Here is a 21,902-nt window from a genome sequence, read left to right as displayed (position 1 = left end):
GCGACCCTATGCAGAGCAGAATTAAACACCTCCTGGTCCTGAGCCAGATCCACGATTCTTGCTGTACTTGAACCCATTGCTTCCACCACCATGTCAATCCACCTCGTTGAGGGCCTTCCCTTCTTTCTTCAACTCTCCACCTTACCAAGCATGACATCCTTCTCCAGGAAATGGTCCCTTCTGACAACATGACCAAAGTATGTGAGACGAAGTCAGACCATTCTCACCTCTAAGGAGCATTCTGGCTGCACTTCCTCCAGGACACACCTGTTAGTTCTTTTAGCAGTCTGGTATTTTCAGCATTCTCAACAAACACCACAGCTCAAAAGCATCAACCCTTCTACAGTCCTCCTTATTCATTGTCTAACTCTCACATGCATATGAGGTGACTGAAAATACCATGGCTTGTGTCAGGTGCACCTTAGTCCTCAAGGAGATATCTTTGCTTCTTAGCACTTGAAAGAGGTCCTTTGCAGCTGATTTGCCCAGTGCTGTATGTTGTCTGATGTCCTGACTGCTGCTTCTATTGGCGTCAATTGTTGTTGTTGTTGTTGTTGTTGTTATGTGCCGTCGAGTCGGCCCCGACTCATAGCGACCCCTCCTTGGGTTTCCGAGGCGGTATCACTACGGAAGTAGGATTGCCCAACCTTCCTTCCGAGGAGTGGCTGGTGGGTTTGAACCACCAGCCTTCTGGTTAGCAGTCAAGTGCCTTAGCCACTATGCTACCAGGCGTCAATTGTAGAGCCAAGCAATGTGAAGTCTTTGACAATTGCGATCTTTTCTCCATTTATCGTAATGCTGCTTATAGGTCCAATTGTGAGGATTTTTGTTTTCTTCATATTGAAATGTAATCCATACTGCAGATGGTATTCTTCAATCTTCATCAGTAACTACTTCAAGTCATCCTCACTTTCAGCAAGCAAAGTTGTGTCATCAGCATCTCGCAGGTTATTAGTGATTCTTCCTCCAATCCTGATGCCACATTCTTCTTCATATAGTCCAGATTCACAGATTATTTGCTCAACATACAGATTGAATAAGTATGGTGAAAGGATACAACTCTGATGCACTCCCTTCTTGATTTTAAACCATGTAGTGTCCCCTTGTTTGGTTCGAAGCACAGGCTCCTGGTCAATGTACAGGTTTCTCATGAGTACAGTTAAGTGTGCTGGAATTCCCATTCTTCTCAATATTATCCACAATTTGTTATGATCCACACAATCAAATACTTTTGCATAGTCAATCAAACACAAGTAAGCATCTTTCTGGTATTCTTTACTTTAAGCCAAGATCCATCTGACATCAGCAATGATATCCCTTGTTCCACATCCTCTTTTGAATCCAGCCTGCACCTCTGGAAGTTCTCTTTCAGTAAACTGCTGCAAGCATTTTTGAATTATCTTCAGTAAGATTTTACTTGCATGCAATTCTAATGATATTTTTCAATAATTTCCACATTCTGTGTGATCACCTTTCTTTGGAATGGGTACAAATATGGATTTTTTCCAGTCAGTTGGTCAGGTAACTGTCTTTCAAATATCTTGGCATAACCAAGTGAGTGTCTCCAATAGGGAATTCATTTGTTGAAATATCTCAATGGGTATTCTATCAATTCCTGGAGCCTTGTCACCATAAATTTCCTCAGAGTAGCTTCGACCTCTTCCCTCAGTACCATTGGTTCTTGAACATATGCCACCTCCTGAAATAAATGAACATAGACCAGTTCTTTCTGGTACAGTGACTCTGTGTATTCCTTCCTTCTTCTTTTGATGCTTCCTGCATCATTCAGTATTTTGCCCATAGAATCTTTCAACTCAAGGCTTAAATTTTTTCAGTTCTTTCAGCTTGAGAAATGCCATGCATGTTCTTCCCTTTTGGTTTTCTAACTCCGGGTCTTTGCACATTTCATTCTACTAATTGGCTTTCTCTGCTTGAGCTACTCTTTTGTTCAGCTCTTTTGTCTTGTCACTTCTTCCTTTTGCTTCAGCTGCTCTTCACTCAAGGGCAAGTTTCATTCAGAGTCTCTTCTGACATCCATTTTGGTCTCTTCTTTCTTTCTTGTATTTTTAATGACCTTTTGCTTTCTTCATGGATGATGCTCTTGATGTCATCCGATAATTCTTCTGGTTTTTGGTCATTGGTGTTAAATACATCAAATCTATTCTTTAGATGGTCTCTAAATTCAGGAGGGATATATTCAAGATCATATTTTGGCTCACATGGACTTGTTTTAATTGTCTTCAAGTTGAACTTGCATGTGAGCTGTTCATGGTATGTTCCACAATCAGCTCCTGGCCCAGTTTTGGCTGAAGATATTGAGCTTTTCCATCACCTCTTGCCACAGATGTAGTCAATCTGATTCTTGTGTACTCTGTCTGGCGAAGTCCATGTCCATAGCCGCCACTTGTGTTGTTGAAAAAGGTATTTGCAATGAATAAGTTGTTGGTCTTGAAAAATTCTATCATGTGATCTACAGAGTAATTCTGTTACCAAGGCCAAATTTTCCAACTATGGGTGATTCTTCTTTGTTTCCAACTTTTGCATTTCAATTACCAGTGATAAGTAACACATCTTAATTGCATGTTTGGTCAATTTCAGACTGCAGAAATTGATAAAAATCTTCAATTTCCTCATCTTTTGCTTTGGTGGTTGGTACATACATTTAAATAATAGTAATATTAACTGGTCTTCCTTATAGGTGTATGGATATTATCTTATCATACTGACAGCATTGTATTTCAGGACAGATCTTGAAACATCTTTTGTGATGATGAATGCCATGTCATTCCTCTTCAATTTATCATTCCCGTCATAGTAAATCATATGGTTGTCTGATTTAAAATGGCCAAAATAGGTCCATCTCAGCTCACTAATGCCTAGCATATCAATCTTTATGTGTTCCATTCTCTTTGTGGCAACTTCCTATTTTCCTAGATTCATACTTCGTGCATCCCATGTTCCGATTATTAGTGGGTGTTTGCAACTGTTTCTCCTCAATTTGAGTTGTGCCACGTCAGCACATGGAGGTCCTGAAAGACTTACTTTATCCATATCATTAAGTTCTACTCTAATGAGGCAGCTCTTTCCCACTCCTATTTTGAGTGCCTTCCAACCCAAGGGGCTAGTCTTCCTGCACTGTCAGACAATGTATCCAAGCTATGCATAAAGTTGCCCAGAAATGTATCAGACAGGGTTTCTCTGTTATTCCTAAAGTTTTCCCTGGCCAATTTTTGAGAAGTGGATGGCTTCCTCCTTCTTCCTACTCTCTCTTAGTCTGTAAACTGCATTGAAACCTGTGCACCATGTGCAACTCTGCTGGCATCTGAAACACCAGTGGCACAGCCTCAAGCTTCACAGCAATGTACAAGCCTCAAAGGATGACAAACTGACAGACAAGTTTGTCTCCCTTAGCTGTTGGAAACCTCTGCACCCTCCTCTTACCTAATCCCTACCTGAAACCTGCCACTCCCTGGCCATTCCTGGTCCCTCCCTTTCCTGGCTTTAGGGGGCTTGGGGCCTAGCCTTGCCTCCTGCCCCTTTTTACCTAGATTTCCTGCCACTCCTGAGACCCTCAAGACCACTCCTGGTTCCTCCCTTTCCTGGCTCTAGGGGCTCTGGTGGTTTCAGTACAGTAAACCAAAATAATCTCAATAAAATATAATGTATTTGTATGAATTTTGCTACACCTGATACCCTTCTTCCAAATTTTTAATATCAGTGCTCTGATTGCTCCTGGTAATTAATGTATCTAAACCACAAAATGTGTTTAGTTATTTTTCCTCAGTTAATCATTCTTAAATTTTGAACTCATTGTTTCTATTCACATATCTAAGAATAGTTTTCTCCTTCATAAAGCTCACATATGCAGTTGATTAAACGTAAAGAGAAAATATTTGATAGGTAAATTCTCTGTTGGACTTTACAAGTTAAAATAAATATTGAACTACCAAACTTTTCTTCCTTTGCTTCTCCTTTACCCTAAATCCTTTGTTTTTTGACTTGATAGCTGAGAGATGAAGACATTAAATGTGTTTTAGTTTATGATAATATGGATGAATAAAAAATGAATATTCTGATAACCAGTTATTACTTGATGCTAAGCTAGAACTATAAAGTTCTTAAATACAATTAAGCTCTTCCTCCTCACCGTTGATTATTCGTTAATTCATTATGTTTTCATTGTACATCTAAGAAGTATGAAAGTACAACAGAAGGCATAAGGCAGTATAAACACCAAACTTTGCTGAAGAAAATAAAGTTGTTTGGTTATTTAATTTCTCCAATGATGTTGACTTCATTATCTAAAAAATGACAATAATGCAACCACTGCCATAGAGTTGGATCCAACTCATAGTGACCTCTCCTTGGGTTTCTGAGATGGTATCACTAGGGAAGTAGATTCCCCAACCATCCTTCTGAGGAGTGGCTTGTGGGTTTGAACTGACAGCCTTCTGGTTAGCATTCAAATGTCTTAAACACATTAACATTTAATTTATGGGTGTGTTATGAGGATTAGAGACTTGTTTTGGCAAAGATTGAACAGTTTCCTAGTAGCCATTGTCCACAGTCTTCTGTGTAGTTATATGTGATCTTGTGCCTATGCTCTAAGCAATGATATGAAGCAGAAATATTGTGTGGGACATATTGGAAATTTCCTTCAAAGAGAATTTTGAAATCTTGTCTTTACAAATTTCTGTTGGTTGGAATCTGATCATCTTGATTATCTAGCTCAAGCAGCCATTTTGCAACATGAAGTGGTTCATGAAGAATGATGAAGTAGCAATACAGAAAAAGTCCAGTTCTCTGTAATCATGTAATTTTTCTACACAATAACTCAGTACTTTTCATATGTATAAGAATACAAACTTCTATATTTTGCCTCTTATTTGTTTGTTTCTTTGTCCCTGTAGTGTTCAGCAGAACCTAATCCAAATTAATACAACTGACAACTCCTATAATTTCAGGGAAATTTTAAATGAATAGAAATTTATTATGTGGTTGAATGGAGAAATGTTGCAGAGGTAGACTAGACATACATTGGCTTTTAAAGTGGCTGAGACTATGATGTGGAATAAAATACGAGTGATGTTTTTACACAGAATAGCAGTGGATATATGGTAATATCCATCATAATAAGTTATTAAGAGTAATGAAATGGTCTCGTAAGAAAATGATAACAGATTTTGGGCATGCTGAGTTTGGTATACAGGCATAGTATCTTAAAAATATAAAGCAAAAATTATAGTCATACTCCTGCACAGCATAAATGTAGGTTGTTGAGGATTTATTAGGATTACTCATTATTTCTTTCAAAAGTTTTTTTTTTTTTTTTTTTTTTAAGCACCTGGTTTATACCAGGCACTATTTGGGGATTTTAGGATACAGTGGTGGATAATACAGGCAAAATCCATGTCCTCATAAAGAAAGACTTATTCTAATAAATAGCACATTTCACTGTCTTCTAGGATGTGGAAAAGATAACTTCATTTTTCAGAATTCTTCGTTACTAAAGTAGCACAGTAATTGCACCAGTACTGCAGCTGTATCTAGTATCCCAGTCAAAACTTTACTTTTTAACGTAATGTCATTTTTATTGTGTTATAGTATGAAGGAGCTAGCTGCTTAACCTTGAAATTTTCAAAATGAAAGAGTAAGAATAAGGTATAGAACAGAAACAGAAGGAAAACAGTCTTACACATTTCACTGATTTTAAGTAATAATTTCCTCAGTAAAATTCTGAGCAGCACTTTGAAATTGTAGACATTAATAAAGCCCATTTCTCCCCCTTGCTAGCAATTTGGAGAGTGTACCTGGATTATTGCAAGCATAAATTCAGCTGCAGAACAATGTAAACAGCTCTATTAATATTTATTACCTTCTTTCTTTGTTTCATGAAGTTTCAGCAAAGATCCTTATTTTGGTCATGGGGAAAAATATTTTAAAACATACAATTCTGAGATTGCTGTAAAGTAAATGATTATTCTTTGGTAAAATGCATATGTTTATACAGTGCTTTTTACTGGTTTTATTAATCACCTGCAAGAATTTTCACATTCTTTAACTATTTTAGCTATGCAGAACTCTTCAAACCGAGAATCACTAATACTGTCTTGTGCAATTTTATAACAGAAATATTAAACTATAGTTTAGGACTATCATCTAACTAGATAAATGGTTTTGAACTATCATAAACTTCAGATGACTGAACAGCTTAGACCACTAAAATATTTATGTCTGTCTTTAAACATCCTATAAAAATACCAACTCTGGCTCCCTGAACTCTTCTAACATTTTAAAGGTTTACATATCAGTTGCTTTGGTAGGCTTTCAGTAAACTTTTCTTTTTATAACTAAGCTGCTTATTTAAAAGAACCAAACCATAAGTCACAAGGTCACTCATTAATATAATGTTGCAGGTACATGACTCCATTGCAAATAACTGTGAGGGGAAGCATTCATTGAAATTTAAAAATCAACAGACCGTATTCACTGACTCAGACTGGCTGCCTATCTGATTATTTTTTGAAGAACATCAAATGGGCTTGTGAAGAATTATTCGTTGTAATTACAAATGGTATTGCTTTTACAAAACAAACATATGCTTTTCAAAGTACTTCACTATTTTCAACCTTACAACATTCTATAAAGTCACATTTATAGATAGCCACAACTGTGGACATAATTAAAAACTTTATCTCTAAGAAATATAAAAAATATATTTATCACATGCTATTTTTACTGCTTTCAAGCAAGGAAGTGGTTGGAATCTGTTATTTAGTACTTAAAATATGCTTTCCTGAACATATTATCATGTGATAAAGTTCAGTCATGCCTCCTGGATTTATCCATTCAGCAGTTAGTGGCTTTCAGGCAAATGTACAAAATATGCATAAGTAATACCATCTTTTTTAACTACAAGAAATAGAGTTTCATCCTTCCACCATCTTTATTCAATCTGTATGCAAGCAAATAATCTGAGAAGCTGAAATATATGAAAAAGAACGTGGCATCAGGATTGGAAGAAGACTCATTAATAGCCTGTGATATGCAGATGATACAACTTTGCTTCCTGAAAGCAAAGAGGAATTGAAGCACTTTAAGCATCAACATGAAGAAGGAAAAAAAAAAAAAAAACTCCACAACTGGACCAATAAGCAGCATCATATTGGAGAAAAGATTGAAGTTGTCAAGGATCTACTTGGATCTACAATCAATGTTCATGAAAGCAGAAGTCAAGAAATAAAATGATGTACTGCATTAAGCAAATCTATTGTAGAAAACCTCTTTAAAGTATTAAAAAGCAAAGATGTCACTTTGAGGACTCACGTGTTCCTGACTCATGTCATTGTAATTTCAATAGCCTCATATGTATGTGACAGCTGAACAAGGAATAAGGAAGACAGAAGAAGAATTGATGCCTTTGATTTATGGTGTTGGCAAAGAATATCAAATATACCATGGACTGCCAGAAGAATGAACAAATCTGTATTGGAAGAAGTACAGTCCTGGAAGCAAGGATGACACTACTTGGTCTCATGTACTTTGGCCATGTTATAAGGAGACACCAGTCCCTGAAGAAGAACACCATGCTTAATAAAGTGTTAGTTAAAAACAAAAAAGGAAGAACCTAAATGAAATTGACACAGTGGCTGCAACAATGTGTTCAAATATAGCAATGATTGTGAGGATGTCACAAGACCAGGCAGTGTGTCTTTTTATTGTGCATAGAGACACTACAAGCCAGGACCTTCTCAACAACACCTTGAAGAAAAACAAAAAGAGAAAAAGAAACAGGATCACAAGTTACATATTAATATATCTATAAATTTTATTTGAGTTGGCACAAACATGATTACATGGATTGTGTATTTTATGATGTCTGAAAACAGATCAGCAGGACTGGGTCATGCTGGCATTTAAGGCATAAGGCACTAGATGAAGAGATAAGTATTTTGGTTCAACTCCTAACTTTCACATTTATTAGCAGAGTGGCAATTGTTAGAAGTATAAGTTTCCTTCTTTGATAATATATTCCTGCCTAAATCACAAGAAAAATGTAGACTCAAATATAATAATGTATATCAAAGCACTTTATATTTCAAGCCAATGGGGAAAAAGAAATGTAACTTATGGATATTGGTGCTGTATTGTTACTGCATTTTCATAGATCACCAGAGAGTGAAGAAAAAGTTAATTTTTAAAATTGCCATATGTTTCAGAAGGGACAGTCAACCTTATTCATTGCTCCATAAACTAGTAAGCTATATTTCCATGATATCCGATCCTCTTTATCTTCTGTTCATGCATTCGTCATCTGTCTCTATAGGATTTGTCAGGGAGATGATAAGTTAGGTGATTTTGATGAATTCAGTTATTGTACCTAAAACCTTGAGTTCTGAGAATGGGGGTGGTGATCCATGAACTATTTCTTGTGATATATTCTCTAGTATCCTATCAAAAAATTAATAAATATAGTTAAAACGGTGGTAGGATTTACCACCTAGCTGTTATTCACCATTTTTATTTGTCTGCTTTCTACTCTCTTCTGGTATTGCTGATAGAAGTTGCACTATCATCCTTTGATACAGGTCTGGCTTGAGTTAATTTTGAAGGAAACTTTAAGACGTCTCAAAAGTCTAGACGTTTCATTCATTATTTTCCTTATTAATCTATTTACAAGGAAAAAGGATTTCAAAAGAATTGACAAATATTGCTAAATAACATTTTGTTCATGTTATATTTATTATGAATGTGGTCTGCCCAGTTTCTTTTTCCTCATCTTTGTGACTAAGAAAATATCTGGATTTGAGGTAACACTCAAACTTCAAGATCTTCAAGGCACATTGAAGCGCTTCCTCTTCAAGTATTGATAGACGAGTATTGATTTGAGTGAAAGGAAAGGCAACATACCAAAAGAGAATGACCAACACAATAACACTAAGGAAAAGGAAGAGAGGTGCACAAGAGGTATAGACAATAAAGGTAAACACTTTTACATATACAATACTGCATTATCAGTGATAAAAAACATTAACCAAAGGGTAGATACACAGGCAGACAGGCTGAATGATTAAATATGTCTAGGCAAAAGGGAATATACCCATGACCATATATAAGGTTGGCAGACAATATTTCTACATGCGTTATTTATATGTGCTGTAAGAATGTCCACATAAATAAAACTAATAGAAGGCCTAGTTATGATAACTTCTTCGCTACAGCTAACCACCCTGATGGAATGAGTTGTTGGACCTGTGGATATGAGGGGAATCAAGCTCAATTGGTATAACATACTGCACAAAATATTGTTCTATATCCTACTTTGGTGAGTAGAAACTGGGGTCTTAAAAGCTTGCAAGTAGCCATATAGATGGAACAATGGATCTCTCTTTGTCCAGAGCAAGGAAGAATGAAGAAAACCAAAAACATATGGAAACAATTAATCCAAGGGACTAGTGGACTATGCAAACCTCAGACTGTATGACCATGAGACCAAAAGAACTAGATGGTGCCTGACTACCACTGTCAACCACTCAGGAAGGGATCAGTGCAGGAGATCCTGGATAGAGTGGGAGAACAATATGGAACAAACTCAAAATCATAAAAATGACCAGGTTTACTGCTCTGATAGAGCCTGGAGTGACTCCCAAGACTATGACCCTTAGTTACTTGTCAAGTCTGGAATTGAACTAATTCCTGTGGCTTCCAGCCAAACAATAGACAAGTATATAGGGTGAACATTTACATCAGGTAAATACACTCCTTAGAAAGATCAATCATGGTAGAAGAGAAGGGCAGTGTTTGCACAGGGAGATAGCTCAGGGAGCAGGAATGCATAGGAAAGAAAGACACAGGAAAGAGGTAACTACAGGGAGAGGAAAAAAAAAAAAAGACAAAGAAGGTCTTCCTATTCAGTCTTTTTTTGGGATTCATCTGTAAATTGCTTAAGAAAAAATTAGTAAACATTAATATTGTTGAGGTTAGTTGCCATCAAGTCTGATCTGACTCAAGGAAACCCTATGTTGGCAGAGTATATCTACTCCAAAGATTTTCAATACTGTGAACTTTTGAAAGCAGATTGCCAGACTTATCTTCTAAAATGCTTCCAGGTAGGTTTATATAGACAACCTTTATGTTAATAGTCAGACCCTTAACGATTTGTGTCACTAAAATACTCCTTAAACATTAAGGTAAACAATCAAATAATCTTTTCCATTAACTTTTGTAGTTCCCTAAAAGTGCATCATTTGTAACATGTGTCATTTAGTCTGACTCAATTCTTTACAAATATTTTATTTATTACTTGGGAACAGCTCTTGTAATTGCATGTTACTGTGGTGCTAATTTCTCTCTCTTTAATTTGCATTCATATTTCTTTCAATGTACTTTCTTACCATCCCTGATAGAACCCTTGCCTCTGGGATAATACTCACTGTTTTCTAAAACAATGGGCATTACCATATTTCATCTTTAAAGGTGATTTTTTTTTTTTTGAAGGAATACCTAGCATATACCTGATCCTTTAAGTCCTCTCTCCATTGCAATCAACAAACAAACAAACAAACAAATAATTTTAACACCTAATCATCACTGTTCTTCCATTTTACCTATGTTATCTCATTAATAACTTCTAATATCTCTATGTCAGCATTATCAAGAGATTATCTAGCAATTGGAAAATTCTGAACACAAAATAAGCACCAAATTATATTTGTTGAAGTACCTTGTAGTACATGAGAAATGTGAAGATCTGTTACCAGTAATAGCAGACTATGCAATTGAGACTAACATTTAAACTGAGGACAATTAGAAAATACATCCAAAAAATAACCCCACCCAACCCACTGCCATGGAGTCAATTCCAACTCATAGTGACCCTACAGGACAGGGTAAAACTGTCCCCATAGGGTTTTCAAGGTTGTAAATTTTTACTGAAGCAGACTGCCCCAACTTTCTTCCACAGAGCAGATGGTAGATTTGAACCATGAACCTTTTGGCTAACAACCAAATACCTTAACCATCACACCACCAAGTAAGTTTAATTGAAGTTTAAGAAAATTAAAACAAGTTCAAGAAAGCCAGAATATGACCTGGACTACATAGCATGAATTTAGAGACCATCTGAAGAACAGATATGAAGTATTGACCAATGACTGAAGACCAGACAAGCTGTGGAATGACATCAAGGACATTGTATATGAAGAAAGTGATAGGTCATTAAAAAGATAGGAAAGAAATAAAAAACCAAAATAGAAGTCAGATGAGATTCTGAAACTTGTTCTTTAAAGAAGAGTAGCTAAAGCAAGTAGAAGAAATGATGAAATGAAGGAGCAGAACAGAAGATTTTGAAGAATGACTCTAGAAGATAAAGTATTATAATAAAATGTTCAAAGATCTGGAGTTAGGAAACAAAATGGATACTCTCAACATTTTTCAAGCTGAAAAAAGGAAGAAAATAGTCAAGTATCAAATGCCAATATTGAATGATTCTACAGACAAAATATTGAATGATACAGGAAGCATCAAAAGAAGATGGAAAGCATACACAGAGACACTGCACCAAAAAGAGTTTGTACCTAATTTCAGGAGGTAGTATATAAGCAAGGACTGACATTATTGAAGGAAGAAGTCCAGCTGCAATGAAGACATTGCCAAAAAACAAGGCTCCAGGAATGGACAGGATACTTGTTGAGATGTTTCAACAAACGGATGCAATGCTGGGAGAAATCATTCATTTATGCCAAGAATTTTGGAGACATCTCATATACCTGGCCCACTAAGTGGAAGAGGTCAATCTTTGTGCCAATTCCAAAGAAAGGTGATCTAACAGAATGCAGAAATTATTGAACAAAATCATTAATATGATATGCAAGTAAAATTTTGCTGAAAATAATTCAAAAACTTTTGCAATGTTACATAGAGAACTGCCAGAAATTCAAGCCGGATTCAGAAAAGGGCATGGAAAGGAGGGTATCATTTCTGATGTCAGATGGACCTTGGCTAAAAGAAAGATGGTTACCTTTGTTTTACTGAGTATGCAAAGGCATTCAACTGTGTGGATCATAGCAAATTATGGATAACAGTGCAAAGAACAGGAATTCCAAGACACTTAATTGCTGACGAGGAAGCTGTACATAGACCAAGAGGCAGTAATTGAACAAAACAAGGCAATACTGCATGGTTTAAAAATCAGGAAAAGTGTGTGTCAGGGTTATATATCCTTTCATTATATTTATTCAATCTGTATGTTGATCAAATAATATAAGAACTAGATTATATGAAGAGGACAGCATAAAGATTGGAAAAAGAGTCATTAACAACATGTGATATGCAGATGATACAACCTCGCTTGCTGAAACTGAAGAAGACTTGAAGCACTTACCTATGGAGAGCAAGAACTAAAGCATTCAGTATGGATTACACCTTGATATAAAGAAAACTAAATCCTCACAATTTGACTAATAAGCAATAATGTGATAAATGGAGAAAATATTGAAATTTTCAAGGATTTCATTTTACTTGTATCCACAATCAACACCCACAAAACCAGCAGTTAAGAAATCAGACAAAAAATTGCATTGCACAAATCTGCTATAAAATATTTCCTTAAAATGCTAAAGAACAAAGATGTCACTTTGAAGACTAAGGTGCACCTGACCCAAACCATTTTCTTTTCAGTGGCTTCATGTGCATGTGAAAGCTGGACATTGAATAAGGAAGGTCACAGAAGAATTGATGTATTTCAGTTTTGGTGCTGGCAAAGAATATTGAATAAACTATGGATTGCCAGAGAATGAACAAATTTGGCTTGGAAGAAGTGCAGATGGAATGCTCCTTAGAAGCAAGAATGGCCAGACTTCCTCTCTCATACTTTGATCATGTTATCAGGAGGGACCCTGTGGTGTAGTAAATTACATAGTATGGCTTTTCTAGACATAAGTCTTTATAAAATCCATGGTGGAATTTGCCATGAGCAACTGAGTAGCTCCTGATTGTTAAACTTATTGACCTGGGGTATTACTGTTATAAGTGGCAGGAAGCAATCTTCTGGGAAGTTCTCTCTCTCTCAGGTGTATAGAATTCTGATGTTGGTATTGATTAGTTTGGCCACTTTGCCAGGCTCAAAAGGAACCCTTCTAGAGGCAGAAAAAAATTTCTCACTGCTGGCTGAGAGACATGAGAGACCCACATGGCTGAGAGAGAGACACAAGAGATATGCAATGCTGAGAGAGACACCAAGAGACACACACTGCTGGGAGAGAGATACCAAGAGACATGTATTGGTGGGAGAGAGACTGAGAGAGATGGTTGCCTGAGAGACAGCAGGCTGAGAAAGACTGAGCATGTTCTTGAACTTGATTTTTACTCTGTTGCTTCCCTAAAAAACTCCATAATCTGTGAGCTCTGCGTGGCAACTGCAGTGAATTATCAAACTCAGCAGAGAGGTGGTGGGTGCTGCATGAGGAACAGTTGGTGATAGGGTTAGTGAAAAGGCTGGAGGGAGGCAGCATGCCTGGCCTTGCAAGGATAGGCCTTGGGCTACTGATGGTGATTCTGTCTTCCTCTTGTGGGGTTAGAGGGAGGTCAGAAGATGCAGCCTTCCTGCCCCTTTGACAGACCCTTACCTGGAGAAATATATCATGCTTGGTAAAGTAGTAGGTCAGCAAAGAAGAGGAAGACTCTCAATGAGATTCATTGACAAAGGGGCAGCAACAGTGGAAGCAAGCATAATAATTGTGAGGATGGTGCAGAACTGGATAGTGTTTTGTTCTGTTGTACATAGGGTTGGTGTGAGTCAAAAACAACTCGATGACACCTAACAATTACAACATTAATCAGAGAATTTGGTGTAGGTACAAATACCAAAGGACCCAAACCAAAACCACTGCCATTGAGTCAACTCCAACTCTTCAACCCTGTAGGACAGAGCAGAACTGCCTAGAGTTTTCAAGGCTGTAAATTTTTATGGAAGCATACTGTTTCATCTTTCTTCCCAGAGCAGCTGGTGGTTTGAACCACCAACAGTTTGGTTAGCAGCTGATAGGTGGCATAGTGCCTAAGCATTTGACTGCTAACCAGAAGGCTGGCAGTTCAAAGCCACCAGCCACTCCTTAGAAGGAAGATTGGGCAACCTCTGGTAGCATATTGGCTAAAGCACTTGACTGCTAACCAGAAGGCTGGCAGTTCAAACCCACCAGCCACTCCTCAGAAGGAAGGTTGGGCAATCCTACTTCCGTAATGATACTGCCTCGGAAACCCAAGGAGGGGTCGCTATGAGTCGGGGCTGACTCGACGGCACATAACAACAACAACAGCAACAACTTCTATAGTGATACTGCCACGGAAACCCAAGGAGGGGTCGCTATGAGTCGGGGCTGACTCGACGGCACATAACAACAACAACAGCAACAACTTCTATAGTGATACTGCCACGGAAACCCAAGGAGGGGTCGCTATGAGTAGGACTCAGCTTGACACTAGTAAGTTTTGTTTGGTTGACTTTGACAACACCAGAGGTCCTAGGTTCAAATATAGTTATACATTAATATAATGGAACACTCAGACATATAGAGAGAGATGTTGAACATGCAAAAAGTAATATTTTTATGCATTGGGTAAAAAATTTTTTCAATAAATGGCTCTTGGACAATCAAACATCTATATGGAAAACAATAAATCTCAGCATATACCTGTCATATACTAAGATAAAAATAATTTGAGGTGAATTTTCAAATTTGAACGTGAAAAGCAAAAGTTTAAATCTTTTAGATGGTAATATAGGAGAACAGACCTTCACACAATAAAGTATTCTTATAAAGGACACAAAAAGAATCATAAGGTAAAAAAATCATAAATTAGACTGCATTAAAATTCAGAAATTCTGTTAATCAAAAGACACTATTAAATGAATGAAAGCATAGACCACAGAGCAGGAAGAAATATTTGCAATTCATGACCAAACAAAGGGCTCCCGTCCAAAACAGGGAAAGAACATTTACAAAACAATAAGGAAACCTAATAGAAAAAATAAGCAAGAGACTGGAATAGTCACATCACAAAATTTGTTATTCAAATTTTCAAGGGATAAATTAAAACCATAGTAAGTTACTACCAAATACTATCTATCTTGATTAGCCAAAATTAAGACTGAAAGTAAAAGTACTGACAAGAATATGTAGCCAATGAGAACTTTAGCACTTTGCTTCTAGAAGTGTAAATTGGTGTACCTACTTCAGAAAACAGGAGATATGCAGCCCAATCACACACACACACACACACACACACAAATGTGCTATTGGTTTAAACCTGCAAGAGTGCTGTCCAGAGACATATAATCAGTAAGATGGTTGGATGGTTGGTTGGACTGATGGATGGAAGGAGGGATGGACGGAAGGAGGAAAGAAAGAAGGGAGGGAGGGAGGAAGAAAAGAGGTAGAGAGAGAGTGAGGGAGGGAGGGAAGGAGGGAGGGATAGAAGAACAATGATAGATATAGATTATAGATGATAGATGATAGACGATAGGTAGATAGATATATAGATAGATGTAGATTTATTTCAAGAAATTAGCTCAGATGATTGTGGAGCTGGCAAGTCTGAAATTGTTAGGGCAAGCTGGAAACTCTACTCTGCAGTCTTGAGGCAAAATTTGTTCTTTGTAGAAATCTCAGTTATGCTTTTAAAGCCTTGCAACTGATAACATGAGGCCCACTCACATTACAGTATTGATAATAATCTCCTTAAAGTCAAATGATTGTAGATGGTAACCGCATCTATAAAAAAAAACTTCACAGAAACACCTAATAAGTGTTTTACTGAGTAACTGAGAAATATAGTCAAGTTGACATATAAAATTAACCATTGCAATACCTAAAAGAATATATGCCCATGTGCACAGAAGACATAGACTGATGATAGCAACACTGTTTGTACCAGCTCTAACCTGGAAACAATCCTAATACCCATCAGAATATAACAGAAAAACAAATTTTGATAGAGTCATAAAATAGACTACTGTTGTTGTTAGATAATGTGGACTCAACTCCAACATAGTGACCCTATGTACAACAGAATGAAACGATATCAGATCCTGCACTACCCTCACAATCTTTGCTGCACTTGAATCCATTGTTGTAGCCACTGTGTCAATCCATCTCTTTGAGGATCTTCTTCATTTTTGCTGACCTCCTACTTCACCAAACATGATATCCTTCTCCAGAAATTATTCCCTTCTGAAAAAATGACCAATGTTGTGAGATGAAGTCTGGCCATTCTCACTTCTAAGTAGCATTCTGGATGTACTTCTTCCAAGACAGGATCTTGCCTGAAAGCAAAGAATACCAGAAAGACTCTACCTGTGTTTTATTGACAATACAAAGGCATTTGACTGTGCAAATCATAGCAACTTATGGATAGCAATGCAAATAATTGGAATTTGTGGAAGCTTAATTGTGCTCATAAAGAATCTGCACATAGACAAAGAGGCAGTCATTCTAACAGAACAAGGGGATAATGCATGGTTTAAAATCAGTGAAAATATGTATCAGGGTTGTATCCTTTCACCATACTTTTTCAATCTGTATGCTAAGCAAATAATCGAAGAAGCTGGACTATATGAACAAGATTGTGGCATCAGGATTGGAGGAAGACTCATTAACAACCTGTGATACGCAGATGACACAACCCTGCTTGTTGAAAGTGAAGATAACTTGAAGTACTTACTGATGAAAATCAAAGACTACAGCCTTCAGTATGAATTAAAGCTTAACATAAAGAAAATAAAAATCCTCACCACTGGACCAATAAGTAACATCATGATAAATGGAGAAAAGATTGAAGTTGTCAGAGATATCACTTCATTGGGTCCACAATCAATGCTCAAGGAAGCAGCAGTCAAAAAATCAGATGACATATTGCACTGGGCAAATCTTCTGCAAAAGACCTCTTTAAAGTGTTAAAGAGCAAAGATGTCACTTTGAAGACAAAGATGTACCTGACTCAAACCTTGCCATTTTCAATCAACTCATATGCATATGAAAGCTGGAAAAAGAAGAAGGAAGACTGAAGAAAAATTACTGCATTTAAATTTTGGTGTAGGCAAAAAACACTGAAAATAACATGGACTAACAAAAGCATGAACAAATCTATCTTGGACTACTATATAATAATGAAAACAAATGAACTAAAGAAAGATTAAGCAACATGAATGAAGCTCATACTATTTAGAGAAAAAAAATAATATAATCTTTATTATTTTAGTTATTAAAATTCTAAACAACAGACGAAATTAAACCATAAACCTTGGGAATGTTATCAAAGAAGTAATAATCATGAAAGTACAAATAGCAATTACCTTTATTCATAGAGAATAGGTACAGAGATTACAATTTTGTATGAGGTAGACTTGTGGCATACACGGAAATCTCTTGTTTCTGAACTGGATGGTAGTTATAAAAGTGTTTGCCTTGTTATAATAGATTTTTGTTTTGTGCATTATTTTATATTTATTTTTATACTTCACTCCAAGTAATTGTCTAGGTAAAAGAAAATGAGGAGCCATAGGGCTGTATTAAGAATATCAATTTTTTCTACTTCTCACTTATGGACATGGTTAGGTTCAAAAGCTCATTACGTGAAATTGACTTTATGCAAAAATGGAGGATGACTACATGAAATCACAAAGCAAAGGATGACTAAAGCATTACATAACTATCTAATCACATCATTACACATTGCCAAATTACATCATTACTTAATTGCCAGCCCACTGAGAATCATGGCCCAGCCAAGTTGACATATAACCTTAAGTTTCACAACTAGTATTACTCTCATCTTGCACTGTGGTATATATTATTACCAGGTGTATGTCATTAATAGCAAAATAGATGGAATGTTTACTATTGCTGTAAATGCAAAATATGAGTAACAAGATAGTTAATAAGTGAGTTTTTGTTGTTATGTGCCCTCAAGTCGGACCCGACTCATAGCGACCCCTCCTTGGGTTTCTGAGGCAGTATCACTAAGGAAGTAGATTGCCCCATCTTCCAAGGAGTGGAGTGGCTGGTCGGTTTGAACTGCCAGCCTTCTGGTCAGCAGTCAAGTGCCTTAGGCACTACAATACCAGAGCTCCCAATAAGTGAGTAGTAAGTGGATGTATTATAGAGACCAAGAACAATAATCTTTAAATAAAAACAGAAACTGTTAAGATTGTCAGCTCATCATGAAAGTTAGATCTTTGTTTTCTTGGACTTGAGGACTATCTTTTTTCTCTCATGCACAGAGAAGGAAAGAAACACAAAGAGAAAGGAAAAGAGGGAAAGAAGAGACAGGGAAGGAAAAAGAAAGGAAAAGAGTGAAGAGAGTGAGAGAAGCAGGGAAAAGGAAGGGAGGGAGGAATGGATGATATGGTGAGGAATGGAAAAAAGGAAAAGAATGGAAGGAAAGGAAGGAGAGAAGGAAAGAAGGAAAGAAGGAGGAAACAATCTCAAATTAAGTCAAATTTTGTGTAGTGAGCTTAATACAACTGTGTCATTGGAATGGGGGAAAATGTTATATACAGAAATGTTTTAGAACTGTCAGCTATGCTGTGAAACAGATGTTATAATACAGTTTTATGATGGTGAGAAAATTGCTATTCTTTCTTAAACCCTACCCACAAGCTCACTTATTTTTTTTTAATTTATAAATGCTATTCCTATACTTTATACACATTATAGTTTCTATGAGTTGTTCCTAAAATGATCCGTACGAGATAGCACTGGTATAATCCAAGGAAATTAAGTCAGAAACAAGCAGAAGGCTTACAGGTTTTGTTAGACATTCTTTTATGAGACAGAAATTTGATTGGCACAATAGGCTATGATTAATAGAATTTTTTTTTTCATTCAGAGACCACATATTAAACAATAACTAGAACATAAAATTTCAAAGAGAACACATAAAGAAATTTTAATTGGGCTTTTCCTTGATCCAACTGCCCAAAGTCTTCCTGCTTAAAAATAATTTTACATGTCATTTTTAATTAGTGCCATCAGATAGTAAAACATGTTGTCCATAAAAACTCTGTGCTTTTTCTGATCTCAATTTCCTTTCAAAGCTGTTAAAAAATAATACTCTTATTAGATAAACCAAGGAAGAATCACAGTGGGATATCTAAGTTCTTATTTTCACTTTTTCTTGCCATAATAGCATTTGAATAAAATAAGATAAATAATTTTTTAAATTTTTAATATGTTTCTAATAGAACTTGAGTATGTTGTTGTACTATGCCTTCAAGTCATTTCTGACTTACAGTGACCCTATAGTACAGAGTAGGCCTGCCTCATAGGGTTTCCTGTGCTGTAATCTTTGTGAGAGAAGAGCACCAGACCTTTACTCCCCTGAAGCAGCTGGTGGGCTCCAACAGCCAACCATTCAGTGAGCAGCTGAGGGTTTAATCACTGTACCACCTGCACAGTTGAAGCTTATTCTCATTCCCATTCATAACCATTAAGACTTAGAACATAAATCAGAACTGTCTATATTTGCTATTGTACTGTCCCTTTAAGGTGATGTAAAATTTACAGAGATTTAAAGATTCTGGAAACTAAAGAAATTTAATAACAAAAATTAATATAACAATGGTAAATGTAAACAATTATGACCAAACTGTCACAAAAATGATCTTGGCTAAAGATTAGTTAAGGTGTCACATTGTAATTACCTAGATTTATGATCTAGGTCTTAAAGTGCTTACATTATGAATGGGAAGGAGAATAAGCTTCAGCTAAGCTAAATTGTACCTCCCCTAAAATGCTGCCCCACCACTTGTCTGTCGGTTTGTCATAGGGTGGTGGCTTGCAAGTTTCTGTCAGGCTGGAAGCTATGCCACCGGTATTTCAAATACCAGGAGGATCACTCATGGTAGACAGGTTTCAACGGAGTTTCCAGACTAAGACAGACTTGGAAGAAGGAAAGGGCCATTCTTTTCTGAAAAATCTGGCCAGTGAAAACCTCATGAATAGCAGTGAAGCACTGTCTGACATATTACTGGAAAAATTTATGAAAAGCCATGTGACACATTGTCTGATATAGTGCCAGAAGATGAGCCCTTTAAGTTGGCAAGCACTCAAAACACAACAGGTGAAGAGCAGACGCCTCAAAGTACCAAAAAAAAAAAACTCACTGTCATCAAGTTGGGTCCAACTCATAGCGACCCCTCCTTGGATTTGGATTTCTGAGGCAGTATCACTAAGGAAGTAGATTGGCCAACATTCCTTCTGAGGAGTGGTTGGTGGGTTTGAACTGCCAGGCTTCTGGTTAGCAGTCAAGTGCCTTAGGCACTATGTCACCAGAGTTCCTCAAAATACAATTGACCTTAATGACTTGAGAGTAGTAAAGCTTTCGGACCTCTATTTGCTGATGGGGCGTGACTCAAAATGGGAAGAAACAGCTCCAAAAATCCATTAATAACCAGAATGTGGAATGTACAGGGTATGAATCTAGGAAAATTGGAAGTCGTCAAAAATGAAATGGAAGAGATAAAGATCAATAACCTAGGAGTTAGTGAGCTGAAATGGAAAAGTATTGACCACGTTGAATCAGACAATTATACGGTCTACTATACTGGGAATGAAAAATTGCAGAGGAGTGGTTATGAATTCTTCATCAAAAAGAACATTTCAAGATCTATCCTGAAGTACAATGCTGTCGCTGATAGGATAATATCCATATGCCTAAAAGGAAGATGAGTCAATATGATTATTATACAAATTTATGCACTAACAACCAAAGGAAAAGGAAAAGATGAAGAAATTGAAGAATTTTACCAAGTTCTGGAGTCTGAAATGGACCAAACATGCAGTCAAGAATTGATAATTACTAGTGATTGGAATGCAAAAGTTGGAAACAAAGAAGACGCATCGATAGCTGGAAAATATGTCATCGGTAATAGAAATGATGTGGGAGATTGCATGGTAGAATTTTGCAATACTAACTGCTTAGTCATGGCAAATACCTTTTTACAATGGCATAATCAAAGACTATATACGTGGAACTCACCAGATGGAATGTACAGGAATCAGATCAACTGTTGTTGTTAGGAGGAGCTATTGAGTCAGCTCCGAATCATATAACACAACAAAGTACTTCCAGGTAATGTGCCATCCTCACAATCCTTGCTATACCTGAGCCCATCATTGCAGCCGCTGTGTCAATCCATCTTGTTGAGAGTCTTCCCCTTTTTCACTGACCCTCCACTTTACCAAGCATGATATCCTTCTCCAGAGAATGGTTCCTTCTGAAAACATGACCAATATAGGTGAGAGGAAGTCTGGCCACTGTCATTTCCAAGGAGAATTCAGGCTGAATTTTTCCTGGGACACAGTTGTTTATTCTTCTGACATTCTATGATACTTTCAGTATTCTTCACCAACACCACAACTCAAAAGCATCAACTCTTCTTCATTCTCCCTTATTCATTGTCCAGCTTTCACATGCATATGAGGCAATTGAAAATACCATGGATTGGGTTAGGTGCACCTTAGTCTTCAAAGTGATATCTTTGCTCTTCAACACTTTAAAGAGTTCTTTTGCACCAGATTTGACCAGTATAATACAACATCTGAGTTCTTGACTGCTGCTTCCTTAGGTGTTGATTGTGGACCCAAGTAAAATGAAATCCCTGACAACTCTTTCCATTTATCATGATGTTGCTTATTGGTCCAGTTGTGAGGATTTTTGTTCTCTTTGCATTGAGGAGTCATCCATACTGAAGACTGTTTTTTGATCTTCATCACTAAGTGCTTCAAGTCTTCTACACTTTCAGTAATCAAGGTTATGCCATCTGTATATTGCAGGATGCTAATGGGTCTTCTTCCAGTCCTAATGCTGTGTTCTTCTTCATATAGTCCAACGTCTCAGATTAA

The sequence above is a fragment of the Orycteropus afer genome, unplaced genomic scaffold, assembly GCF_000298275.1.
Source record: "Orycteropus afer afer isolate SDZICR_OR568_19922 unplaced genomic scaffold, OryAfe1.0 scaffold00220, whole genome shotgun sequence".
Classification (NCBI taxonomy): Eukaryota; Metazoa; Chordata; class Mammalia; order Tubulidentata; family Orycteropodidae; genus Orycteropus; species Orycteropus afer.
This window is presented reverse-complemented; position numbering follows the sequence as displayed.